Source organism: Diorhabda carinulata, unplaced genomic scaffold, assembly GCF_026250575.1.
Source record: "Diorhabda carinulata isolate Delta unplaced genomic scaffold, icDioCari1.1 Dcau_18, whole genome shotgun sequence".
Classification (NCBI taxonomy): Eukaryota; Metazoa; Arthropoda; class Insecta; order Coleoptera; family Chrysomelidae; genus Diorhabda; species Diorhabda carinulata.
This window is the reverse complement of record NW_026613963.1, coordinates 150,001-162,500: the sequence shown is the minus strand read 5'-3', so window position 1 is coordinate 162,500 and position 12,500 is coordinate 150,001. Positions and strand designations below refer to the sequence as shown.

The window sequence follows — 12,500 nt, the reverse complement described above, 5'->3', positions numbered from 1 at the left end:
TTCCTCTTTCGACCTTTCGGGTTTCTCAGGTTTACCCCTGAACGGTTTCACGTACTCTTGAACTCTCTCTTCAAAGTGCTTTTCAACTTTCCCTCACGGTACTTGTTCGCTATCGGTCTCGTGGTCATATTTAGCCTTAGATGGAGTTTACCACCCACTTAGGGCTGCACTCTCAAGCAACCCGACTCTCAGGAGAGATCCTCACGCAATCGGCAACGGTCGCTACGGGCCTGGCACCCTCTATGGGCTGTGGCCCCGTTCAAGAAGGACTTGGACGCGCCGCACGATCTCGTGATAAACGGATCCTCCCTAACACCACATTTCCCGGTGGCCGATATCGACCACGGGATTCGGTGCTGGGCTTTTCCCTGTTCGCTCGCAGCTACTGAGGGAATCCTAGTTAGTTTCTTTTCCTCCGCTTAGTAATATGCTTAAATTCAGCGGGTAATCTCACCTGCTCTGAGGTCGATATATTATAATATATCTCGTATAATATTTAAATACAATTCGCCAAACTATCATAATCATCTCTCATATGAAATATAACATTATTTGTTTTTATTTAAAGAGTCGGCAGCAGCAGCAGCAGCATCAGCATCAGCATCAGCATCAGCATCAGCATCAGCATCAGCATCAGCAACACACCACCAGCCTTTATACATATATAATATTTTTAATATATATAATTCATATATTTTGTCGATATACCGTGTGTATAAATGATATAAATAAAACACTGGTCAGACGTCCAGTCTTCGAAACTTTATTATTTCTCTCGGACACGACGACCGCGTTATCATTTTATCATAAATATATTATATATACACACACTTATTTATCGACTATATATACGTCGTATATATGTATAATATATATATATATTATATATAAATATAACTCTCTACCAAACAAATTTTCTACCAAACAAATTTTATGTATTTCATATAAATACACGATTAATTTATGGTATAGCGGGTTGTGTTCAAAAATTGCGTAACTTTTTCTATAAAAATTTACGCTGCTTTTCGCACTTTAGGATGCCGCACAAATACAAAAAAAAATACGCACAAGTTTGTATGTGCATGTGTTTTTTCTTAATTAGTGTGCGTTATTGTTTCACATCCAACACGCTTAGGCATTATTTTTCTTTAATAAATAGAAAAATTTTAAATTCTAAGCAGTCTTTTAAATTGATACGACCCTCAGTCAGGAGTGGTCCGGGAACGAGTATCCGAGGACCGCAATGTGCGTTCGAAATGTCGATGTTCATGTGTCCTGCAGTTCACAAGTTGACGCGCAATTAGCTGCGTTCTTCATCGACCCACGAGCCAAGTGATTCACCGTTCAGGGTAATCATTTTATTATTATGTCGTTTTCTCATATTCTATTCGTCGTATTTTTAATATTTGATTATTATTAAATTAATAATATTATTATAATATCTTATACGCGTATAGAAAATTTATATAACGACATTTTTTATATATATATATATATATATATATATATATTATAATAAATGGTAATTATTCGAAACTTTTAGAGAAATTATAATATCGTACTTTGATATATCTGATAAATTTTAACCGCTGCACATGTTTTATTACAAACGAGGCGCGCATAGACAGATATCTCGCACGATATATTCCTCCTCTTTATATTATTACAGTTTTTTTTTTATCTTGAAAGTTTTATACAAATTTCGACGGTCGGGCGTAAATCTTCGAACACCTTCGAAATAATACATAAAATATTATTTCTAAAACGAATTTTTATACATATCGATAGAATCGACATGTGCTTAAATTTCGTTTAGGTACCCGGATGAAAATGTCTCAATAACATAATCATCACATATAATCTTGTCGATATTTTCTTGTATTACCTTCAAACGATAAAAAACTTAAGTAATAATATAATAAACGAAATAAAATTTATCCATAAAAATATAGACACACACACGACAACAGACGACGTTTCAATAAACTATATATTTTTCGTTTATTATAATAACGATTCTTTATCAGAACGTTTTTAGTTAACAAGAAATTTTGTTAATGATCGTTCCGTCAATCGTTATAATATATAATAATACATATGTTGTTATTGTTGTGTCGTCATCGTCGTCGACGCCTTCTATAAACTATGATAAAAATTTTTCGTTATATTTTTATTGGAAAAATTTATATATGTAAATATATTTTTATAGACGTATGAATTATATTTATCTTTTTTTTTTTAATTTTATTCGAAACTTGTTCGAATTTTGTAAAAATTAAAAAAAGATTTCAATATATATACATCTATAATATATATATATATATATATATATATATATAATTTATAACATATATAAATTTCTTTTGAAGAGTTCGATAATTTTGTAGAAGAAAATTCTCTTTTACAATTAATACAGACTTGATTTCGTTTTTTTTTTTTTTGTTTAAAAACGAACAAATACTCTGTAATGATCCTTCCGCAGGTTCACCTACGGAAACCTTGTTACGACTTTTACTTCCTCTAAATGATCAAGTTTGGTCATCTTTCCGAAGCATCGGCGACGCCGAAACGCCACCGCGCTCAGTCCGAAGACCTCACTAAATCATTCAATCGGTAGTAGCGACGGGCGGTGTGTACAAAGGGCAGGGACGTAATCAACGCGAGCTTATGACTCGCGCTTACTGGGAATTCCTCGTTCATGGGGAACAATTGCAAGCCCCAATCCCTAGCACGAAGGAGGTTCAGCGGGTTACCCGGGCCGCTCGGCCAGGGAGGACACGCTGATTCCTTCAGTGTAGCGCGCGTGCGGCCCAGAACATCTAAGGGCATCACAGACCTGTTATTGCTCAATCTCGTGCGGCTAGAAGCCGCCTGTCCCTCTAAGAAGAATTATTTGTACGCCGACAGTAAAAACCGCGAACGGCAAGAGCCGAAACTCAATACCGACGGGCCTTTGGGATGTCGAAATACGCCTAGTTAGCAGGCTAGAGTCTCGTTCGTTATCGGAATTAACCAGACAAATCGCTCCACCAACTAAGAACGGCCATGCACCACCACCCACCGAATCAAGAAAGAGCTCTCAATCTGTCAATCCTTCCGGTGTCCGGGCCTGGTGAGGTTTCCCGTGTTGAGTCAAATTAAGCCGCAGGCTCCACTCCTGGTGGTGCCCTTCCGTCAATTCCTTTAAGTTTCAGCTTTGCAACCATACTTCCCCCGGAACCCAAAAGCTTTGGTTTCCCGGAAGCTGCCCGCCGAGTCATCGGAGGAACGTCGGCGGATCGCTAGCTGGCATCGTTTATGGTTAGAACTAGGGCGGTATCTGATCGCCTTCGAACCTCTAACTTTCGTTCTTGATCAATGAAAGCGTTTTTGGCAAATGCTTTCGCTTCTGTCCGTCTTGCGACGATCCAAGAATTTCACCTCTAACGTCGCAATACGAATGCCCCCATCCGTTCCTATTAATCATTACCTCGGGGTTCCGAAAACCAACAAAATAGAACCGAGGTCCTATTCCATTATTCCATGCACACAGTATTCAGGCAAAATTTTGGCCTGCTTTAAGCACTCTAATTTGTTCAAAGTAAACGTGCCGGCCCACCTCGACACTCAGTCAAGAGCACCGCGGCGGGATTGAGTTGGGCCGCCCTTGCGAGCTAAGCCCACCGGCAGGACGTCCCACGACACGCCAGTTAACACCGCGTACGATGAACCAGCGGCGTGGGACACAGATTCGACTACGAGCTTTTTAACCGCAACAACTTTAATATACGCTATTGGAGCTGGAATTACCGCGGCTGCTGGCACCAGACTTGCCCTCCAATTGATCCTCGTTAAAGGGTTTAGAGTGTACTCATTCCGATTACGGGGCCTCGGATGAGTCCCGTATCGTTATTTTTCGTCACTACCTCCCCGTGCCGGGAGTGGGTAATTTGCGCGCCTGCTGCCTTCCTTGGATGTGGTAGCCGTTTCTCAGGCTCCCTCTCCGGAATCGAACCCTGATTCCCCGTTACCCGTTACAACCATGGTAGGCGCAGAACCTACCATCGACAGTTGATAAGGCAGACATTTGAAAGATGCGTCGCCGGTGCGAGACCGTGCGATCAGCGAAAAGTTATTCAGAGTCACCAAATTGTACGATGACGAGCAAGCCCGCCACCGATTGGTTTTGATCTAATAAAAGCGCTCCTTCCGTCTCCGGTCGGAACTCTGTTTGCATGTATTAGCTCTAGAATTACCACAGTTATCCAAGTAAATGTGGGTACGATCTAAGGAACCATAACTGATTTAATGAGCCTTTCGCGGTTTCACCTTAATTTGGCTTGTACTGAGACATGCATGGCTTAATCTTTGAGACAAGCATATGACTACTGGCAGGATCAACCAGGGAACTGTGTTTTATAATATATATAATATATATTATTACTATTATTATTATATATATATATATATTTTATAATAAAAAACTATTATCGAAAAAGTTTTAATAACAATATCCAAAAGAGGATAAATTATGATGATGTTTTTTATATTACATATATACTTTATATTTATACATAATATAATAATCATCTATATTCCGTGTATAAACACATTGTTATTTACTTTTTCTTTTGCGTGTTTGCTGCGCTTATTATTGAAAATATATAATTTTCAGCGCCACGCTTTATTTATATTTTTTCTTATTTTATAAAATTTCACCGAATCGACTATAAATCTATCTAAATTTAATCGAAATGAGAAAAATTAGATGATTACGTCGACCGGGCTACAATTTCGACATTATCTCTACCCTTCGCTAGATTGTAAGCGACATGGTTTATACATTAGGTAATAATGAACGAAATTTTTATTCTCGCACGGAATAATGAGAGTTATCGCAAATATTGTGTATATTATATATATAAAAGTGTAATATAATATATATTTTTCATAGACGATCGCATATGAATCGCTCACGATAGAACGCTAGCTAAATTCGCGATCTCGCAATAGATATTTAATTTGTGGATAAATTGATATAATATCTAAAAAGGGAACCGCTAGCAATATACGTTAATATATTGGAGGAGAACGGGGACCCTTTCAGAAAACTATATAATCCACCGATGTGGAATGACCGAAACAACGTCTTTACGTAAATTATAACGAGTTTATTAAAATTTAACGAGACGTCAACTTCGATACACCACACATATATGTGCGCTGTACAACGGTACGCCTTCTACATTAACATTAATAAAGATGTATAGTGAAAATATATAAAAGATGTATTGTGAATATTAAAAAGAAGTATTATGAAATTACATGTTTTGTATTTAGAAGCCGTCCGAGGTGTATCTATCACATAAAAGTGTTATGAAAATATTAACAATAAGGAAAAAAAGTATTATGAAATTAGATGGCCGCTCGATGTATGAACGTACGAGGTGTATTATATAAAAGTTGTATGAAAATAGAAATAATAATGAAAAACAAGTATTATGAAATTAAATTCCGCTCGATATAGCAATTTGTCGAGAAAGATGATTTGTGAAAATTGAGTGGAGATGTTTTGTATTTAAAAGCCGTCCGAGGTGTATGACATAAAAGTGTTATGAAAATATTAACAATAAGGAAAAAAAGTATTATGAAATTAGATCGCCGCTCGATGTATGAACGTACGAGGTGTATTATATAAAAGTTGTATGAAAATAGAAATAATAATGAAAAACAAGTATTATGAAATTTAATTCCGCTCGATATAGCAATTTGTCGAGAAAGATGATTTGTGAAAATTGAGTGGAGATGTTTTGTATTTAAAAGCCGTCCGAGGTGTATGACATAAAAGTGTTATGAAAATATTAACAATAAGGAAAAAAAGTATTATGAAATTAGATCGCCGCTCGATGTATGAACGTACGAGGTGTATTATATAAAAGTTGTATGAAAATAGAAATAATAATAAAAAACAAGTATTATGAAATTAAATTCCGCTCGATATAGCAATTTGTCGAGAAAGATGATTTGTGAAAATTGAGTGGAGATGTTTTGTATTTAAAAGCCGTCCGAGGTGTATGACATAAAAGTGTTATGAAAATATTAACAATAAGGAAAAAAAGTATTATGAATTTAGATCGCCGCTCGATGTATGAACGTACGAGGTGTATTATATAAAAGTTGTATGAAAATAGAAATAATAATGAAAAACAAGTATTATGAAATTAAATTCCGCTCGATATAGCAATTTGTCGAAAAAGATGATTTGTGAAAATTGAGTGGAGATGTTTTTTATTTAAAAGCCGTCCGAGGTGTATGACATAAAAGTGTTATGAAAATATTAACAATAAGGAAAAAAAGTATTATGAAATTAGATCGCCGCTCGATGTATGAACGTACGAGGTGTATTATATAAAAGTTGTATGAAAATAGAAATAATAATGAAAAACAAGTATTATGAAATTAAATTCCGCTCGATATAGCAATTTGTCGAGAAAGATGATTTGTGAAAATTGAGTGGAGATGTTTTGTATTTAAAAGCCGTCCGAGGTGTATGACATAAAAGTGTTATGAAAATATTAACAATAAGGAAAAAAAGTATTATGAAATTAGATCGCCGCTCGATGTATGAACGTACGAGGTGTATTATATAAAAGTTGTATGAAAATAGAAATAATAATGAAAAACAAGTATTATGAAATTAAATTCCGCTCGATATAGCAATTTGTCGAGAAAGATGATTTGTGAAAATTGAGTGGAGATGTTTTGTATTTAAAAGCCGTCCGAGGTGTATGACATAAAAGTGTTATGAAAATATTAACAATAAGGAAAAAAAGTATTATGAAATTAGATCGCCGCTCGATGTATGAACGTACGAGGTGTATTATATAAAAGTTGTATGAAAATAGAAATAATAATGAAAAACAAGTATTATGAAATTTAATTCCGCTCGATATAGGAACTTGTCGAGAAAGATGATTTGTGAAGTTGAATGGAGATGTTTTGTATGTAGAAGTCGTCCGAGGTGTATGACATAAAAGTGTTATGAAAATATTAACCATAAGGAAAAAAAGTATTATGAAATTAGATCGCCGCTCGATGTATGAACGTACGAGGTGTATTATATAAAAGTTGTATGAAAATAGAAATAATAATAAAAAACAAGTATTATGAAATTAAATTCCGCTCGATATAGCAATTTGTCGAGAAAGATGATTTGTGAAAATTGAGTGGAGATGTTTTGTATTTAAAAGCCGTCCGAGGTGTATGACATAAAAGTGTTATGAAAATATTAACAATAAGGAAAAAAAGTATTATGAATTTAGATCGCCGCTCGATGTATGAACGTACGAGGTGTATTATATAAAAGTTGTATGAAAATAGAAATAATAATGAAAAACAAGTATTATGAAATTAAATTCCGCTCGATATAGCAATTTGTCGAAAAAGATGATTTGTGAAAATTGAGTGGAGATGTTTTGTATTTAAAAGCCGTCCGAGGTGTATCTATCACATAAAAGTGTTATGAAAATATTAACAATAAGGAAAAAAAGTATTATGAATTTAGATCGCCGCTCGATGTATGAACGTACGAGGTGTATTATATAAAAGTTGTATGAAAATAGAAATAATAATGAAAAACAAGTATTATGAAATTTAATTCCGCTCGATATAGGAACTTGTCGAGAAAGATGATTTGTGAAGTTGAATGGAGATGTTTTGTATGTAGAAGTCGTCCGAGGTGTATGACATAAAAGTGTTATGAAAATATTAACGATAAAGAAAAAAAGTATTATGAAATTAGATCGTCGCTCGATGTATGAACGTACGAGGTGTATTATATAAAAGTTGTATGAAAATAGTAATAATTATGAAAAGCAAAGTATTACGAAATTAGCTAAGTTCGGTGACTGGCCGGCAGAGAGCGCTAGTGTCTATAAAACGGTGTTTAGTTTGTCTTCTGGCCGGCAGAGGGCGCTAGTGTCTATTAAACCGTGTTAAGTTCGGTGACTGGCCGGCAGAGGGCGCTAGTGTCTATAAAAAGGTGTTTAGTTTGTCGTCTCTCCGGCAGAGGGCGCTAGTGTCTATAAAACTGTGTTTGGTTTGTCTTCTGGCCGGCAGAGGGCGCTAGTGTCTATTAAACCGTGTTAAGTTCGGTGACTGGCCGGCAGAGGGCGCTAGTGTCTATAAAACAGTGTTAAGTTCGGTGACTGGCCGGCAGAGGGCGCTAGTGTCTATAAAACCGTATTAAGTTTGGTGTCTGGTCGGCAGGATATAGCAACTTGTCGAAAAAGTTGAATTGTGTAAATTGAATGGAAATTTTTTTTATGTAGAAGCCGTTCGAGGTATATTATATAAAAGTGTTATGAAAATATTAACAATAACGGAAAAAAGTATTATGAAATTAGATGGCCGCTCGATGTATGAACGTACGAGGTGTATTATATAAAAGTTGTATGAAAATAGTAATAATTATGAAAAGCAAAGTATTAGGAAATTACCTAAGTTTGGTGACTGGCCGGCAGAGGGCGCTAGTGTCTATAAAACGGTGTTTAGTTTGTCTTCTGGCCGGCAGAGGGCGCTAGTGTCTATTTAACCGTGTTAAGTTCGGTGACTGGCCGGCAGAGGGCGCTAGTGTCTATAAAACCGTATTAAGTTTGGTGTCTGGTCGGCAGGATATAGCAACTTGTCGAAAAAGTTGAATTGTGTAAATTGAATGGAAATTTTTTTTATGTAGAAGCCGTTCGAGGTATATTATATAAAAGTGTTATGAAAATATTAACAATAACGGAAAAAAGTATTATGAAATTAGATGGCCGCTCGATGTATGAACGTACGAGGTGTATTATATAAAAGTTGTATGAAAATAGTAATAATTATGAAAAGCAAAGTATTAGGAAATTAGATTCCGCTCGATATAGGAACTTGTCGAGAAAGATGATATGTGAAGTTGAATGGAGATGTTTTGTATGTAGAAGTCGTCCGAGGTGTATGACATAAAAGTGTTATGAAAATATTAACGATAAAGAAAAAAAGTATTATGAAATTAGATCGTCGCTCGATGTATGAACGTACGAGGTGTATTATATAAAAGTTGTATGAAAATAGTAATAATTATGAAAAGCAAAGTATTATGAAATTAGCTAAGTTCGGTGACTGGCCGGCAGAGAGCGCTAGTGTCTATAAAACGGTGTTTAGTTTGTCTTCTGGCCGGCAGAGGGCGCTAGTGTCTATTAAACCGTGTTAAGTTCGGTGACTGGCCGGCAGAGGGCGCTAGTGTCTATAAAAAGGTGTTTAGTTTGTCGTCTCTCCGGCAGAGGGCGCTAGTGTCTATGAAAAGGTGTTTAGTTTGTCGTCTCTCCGGCAGAGGGCGCTAGTGTCTATAAAAAGGTGTTTAGTTTGTCGTCTCTCCGGCAGAGGGCGCTAGTGTCTATAAAACAGTGTTAAGTTCGGTGACTGGCCGGCAGAGGGCGCTAGTGTCTATAAAACCGTATTAAGTTTGGTGTCTGGTCGGCAGGATATAGGAACTTGTCGAAAAAGTTGAATTGTGTAAATTGAATGGAAATTTTTTTTATGTAGAAGCCGTTCGAGGTGTATGACATAAAAGTGTTATGAAAATATTAACAATAAGGAAAAAAAGTATTATGAATTTAGATCGCCGCTCGATGTATGAACGTACGAGGTGTATTATATAAAAGTTGTATGAAAATAGAAATAATAATGAAAAACAAGTATTATGAAATTTAATTCCGCTCGATATAGGAACTTGTCGAGAAAGATGATTTGTGAAGTTGAATGGAGATGTTTTGTATGTAGAAGTCGTCCGAGGTGTATGACATAAAAGTGTTATGAAAATATTAACGATAAAGAAAAAAAGTATTATGAAATTAGATCGCCGTTCGATGTATGAACGTACGAGGTGTATTATATAAAAGTTGTATGAAAATAGAAATAATAATGAAAAACAAGTATTATGAAATTTAATTCCGCTCGATATAGGAACTTGTCGAGAAAGATGATTTGTGAAGTTGAATGGAGATGTTTTGTATGTAGAAGTCGTCCGAGGTGTATGACATAAAAGTGTTATGAAAATATTAACGATAAAGAAAAAAAGTATTATGAAATTAGATCGCCGCTCGATGTATGAACGTACGAGGTGTATTATATAAAAGTTTTATGAAAATAGTAATAATTATGAAAAACAAAGTATTACGAAATTACCTAAGTTTGGTGACTGACCGGCAGAGGGCGCTAGTGTCTATAAAACCGTGTTCAGTTTGTCGTCTGGCCGGCAGAGGGCGCTAGTGTCTATAAAACTGTGTTTAGTTTGTCTTCTGGCCGGCAGAGGGCGCTAGTGTCTATTAAACCGTGTTAAGTTCGGTGACTGGCCGGCAGAGGGCGCTAGTGTCTATAAAACCGTATTAAGTTTGGTGTCTGGTCGGCAGGATATAGCAACTTGTCGAAAAAGTTGAATTGTGTAAATTGAATGGAAATTTTTTTTATGTAGAAGCCGTTCGAGGTATATTATATAAAAGTGTTATGAAAATATTAACAATAACGGAAAAAAGTATTATGAAATTAGATGGCCGCTCGATGTATGAACGTACGAGGTGTATTATATAAAAGTTTTATGAAAATAGAAATAATAATGAAAAACAAGTATTATGAAATTTAATTCCGCTCGATATAGGAACTTGTCGAGAAAGATGATTTGTGAAGTTGAATGGAGATGTTTTGTATGTAGAAGTCGTCCGAGGTGTATGACATAAAAGTGTTATGAAAATATTAACGATAAAGAAAAAAAGTATTATGAAATTAGATCGCCGTTCGATGTATGAACGTACGAGGTGTATTATATAAAAGTTTTATGAAAATAGTAATAATTATGAAAAACAAAGTATTACGAAATTACCTAAGTTTGGTGACTGACTGGCAGAGGGCGCTAGTGTCTATAAAACCGTGTTCAGTTTGTCGTCTGGCCGGCAGAGGGCGCTAGTGTCTATAAAAGTGTGTTTAGTTTGTCTTCTGGCCGGCAGAGGGCGCTAGTGTCTATTAAACCGTGTTAAGTTCGGTGACTGGCCGGCAGAGGGCGCTAGTGTCTATAAAAAGGTGTTTAGTTTGTCGTCTCTCCGGCAGAGGGCGCTAGTGTCTATATAACTGTGTTTGGTTTGTCTTCTGGCCGGCAGAGGGCGCTAGTGTCTATTAAACCGTGTTAAGTTCGGTGACTGGCCGGCAGAGGGCGCTAGTGTCTATAAAACCGTATTAAGTTTGGTGTCTGGTCGGCAGGATATAGCAACTTGTCGAAAAAGTTGAATTGTGTAAATTGAATGGAAATTTTTTTTATGTAGAAGCCGTTCGAGGTATATTATATAAAAGTGTTATGAAAATATTAACAATAACGGAAAAAAGTATTATGAAATTAGATGGCCGCTCGATGTATGAACGTACGAGGTGTATTATATAAAAGTTTTATGAAAATAGAAATAATAATGAAAAACAAGTATTATGAAATTTAATTCCGCTCGATATAGGAACTTGTCGAGAAAGATGATTTGTGAAGTTGAATGGAGATGTTTTGTATGTAGAAGTCGTCCGAGGTGTATGACATAAAAGTGTTATGAAAATATTAACGATAAAGAAAAAAAGTATTATGAAATTAGATCGCCGTTCGATGTATGAACGTACGAGGTGTATTATATAAAAGTTTTATGAAAATAGTAATAATTATGAAAAACAAAGTATTACGAAATTACCTAAGTTTGGTGACTGACCGGCAGAGGGCGCTAGTGTCTATAAAACCGTGTTCAGTTTGTCGTCTGGCCGGCAGAGGGCGCTAGTGTCTATAAAACTGTGTTTAGTTTGTCTTCTGGCCGGCAGAGGGCGCTAGTGTCTATTAAACCGTGTTAAGTTCGGTGACTGGCCGGCAGAGGGCGCTAGTGTCTATAAAAAGGTGTTTAGTTTGTCGTCTCTCCGGCAGAGGGCGCTAGTGTCTATAAATCTGTGTTTGGTTTGTCTTCTGGCCGGCAGAGGGCGCTAGTGTCTATTAAACCGTGTTAAGTTCGGTGACTGGCCGGCAGAGGGCGCTAGTGTCTATAAAACAGTGTTAAGTTCGGTGACTGGCCGGCAGAGGGCGCTAGTGTCTATAAAACCGTATTAAGTTTGGTGTCTGGTCGGCAGGATATAGCAACTTGTCGAAAAAGTTGAATTGTGTAAATTGAATGGAAATTTTTTTTATGTAGAAGCCGTTCGAGGTATATTATATAAAAGTGTTATGAAAATATTAACAATAACGGAAAAAAGTATTATGAAATTAGATGGTGGCTCGATGTATGAACGTACGAGGTGTATTATATAAAAGTTGTATGAAAATAGTAATAATTATGAAAAGCAAAGTATTAGGAAATTACCTAAGTTTGGTGACTGGCCGGCAGAGGGCGCTAGTGTCTATAAAACGGTGTTTAGTTTGTCTTCTGGCCGGCAGAGGGCGCTAGTGTCTATTAAACCGTGTTAAGTTCGGTGACTGG

At 36.2% G+C, this 12,500-nt stretch overlaps 3 non-coding genes across 3 annotated transcripts in view; all 3 read right to left on the bottom strand.

The window, feature by feature from the left end:
• The window catches only part of LOC130903267 (large subunit ribosomal RNA), a 4,063-nt gene extending 3,595 nt beyond the window's left edge, over positions 1 to 468 (bottom strand). Inside the window, exon 1 of the ribosomal RNA XR_009060661.1 lies at positions 1 to 468. This exon is cut by the window's left edge and continues 3,595 nt beyond it. This is a non-coding gene — a ribosomal RNA (large subunit ribosomal RNA).
• A 728-nt stretch (positions 469 to 1,196) lies between these two features.
• Positions 1,197 to 1,352, bottom strand: LOC130903242 (5.8S ribosomal RNA). The gene has a single exon (XR_009060638.1). It is a non-coding gene; the product is annotated as a 5.8S ribosomal RNA (ribosomal RNA).
• Positions 1,353 to 2,465: 1,113 nt separating this feature from the next.
• On the bottom strand, positions 2,466 to 4,387 carry LOC130903252 (small subunit ribosomal RNA). The gene has a single exon (XR_009060647.1). It is a non-coding gene; the product is annotated as a small subunit ribosomal RNA (ribosomal RNA).
• Positions 4,388 to 12,500: the final 8,113 nt, after the last annotated feature.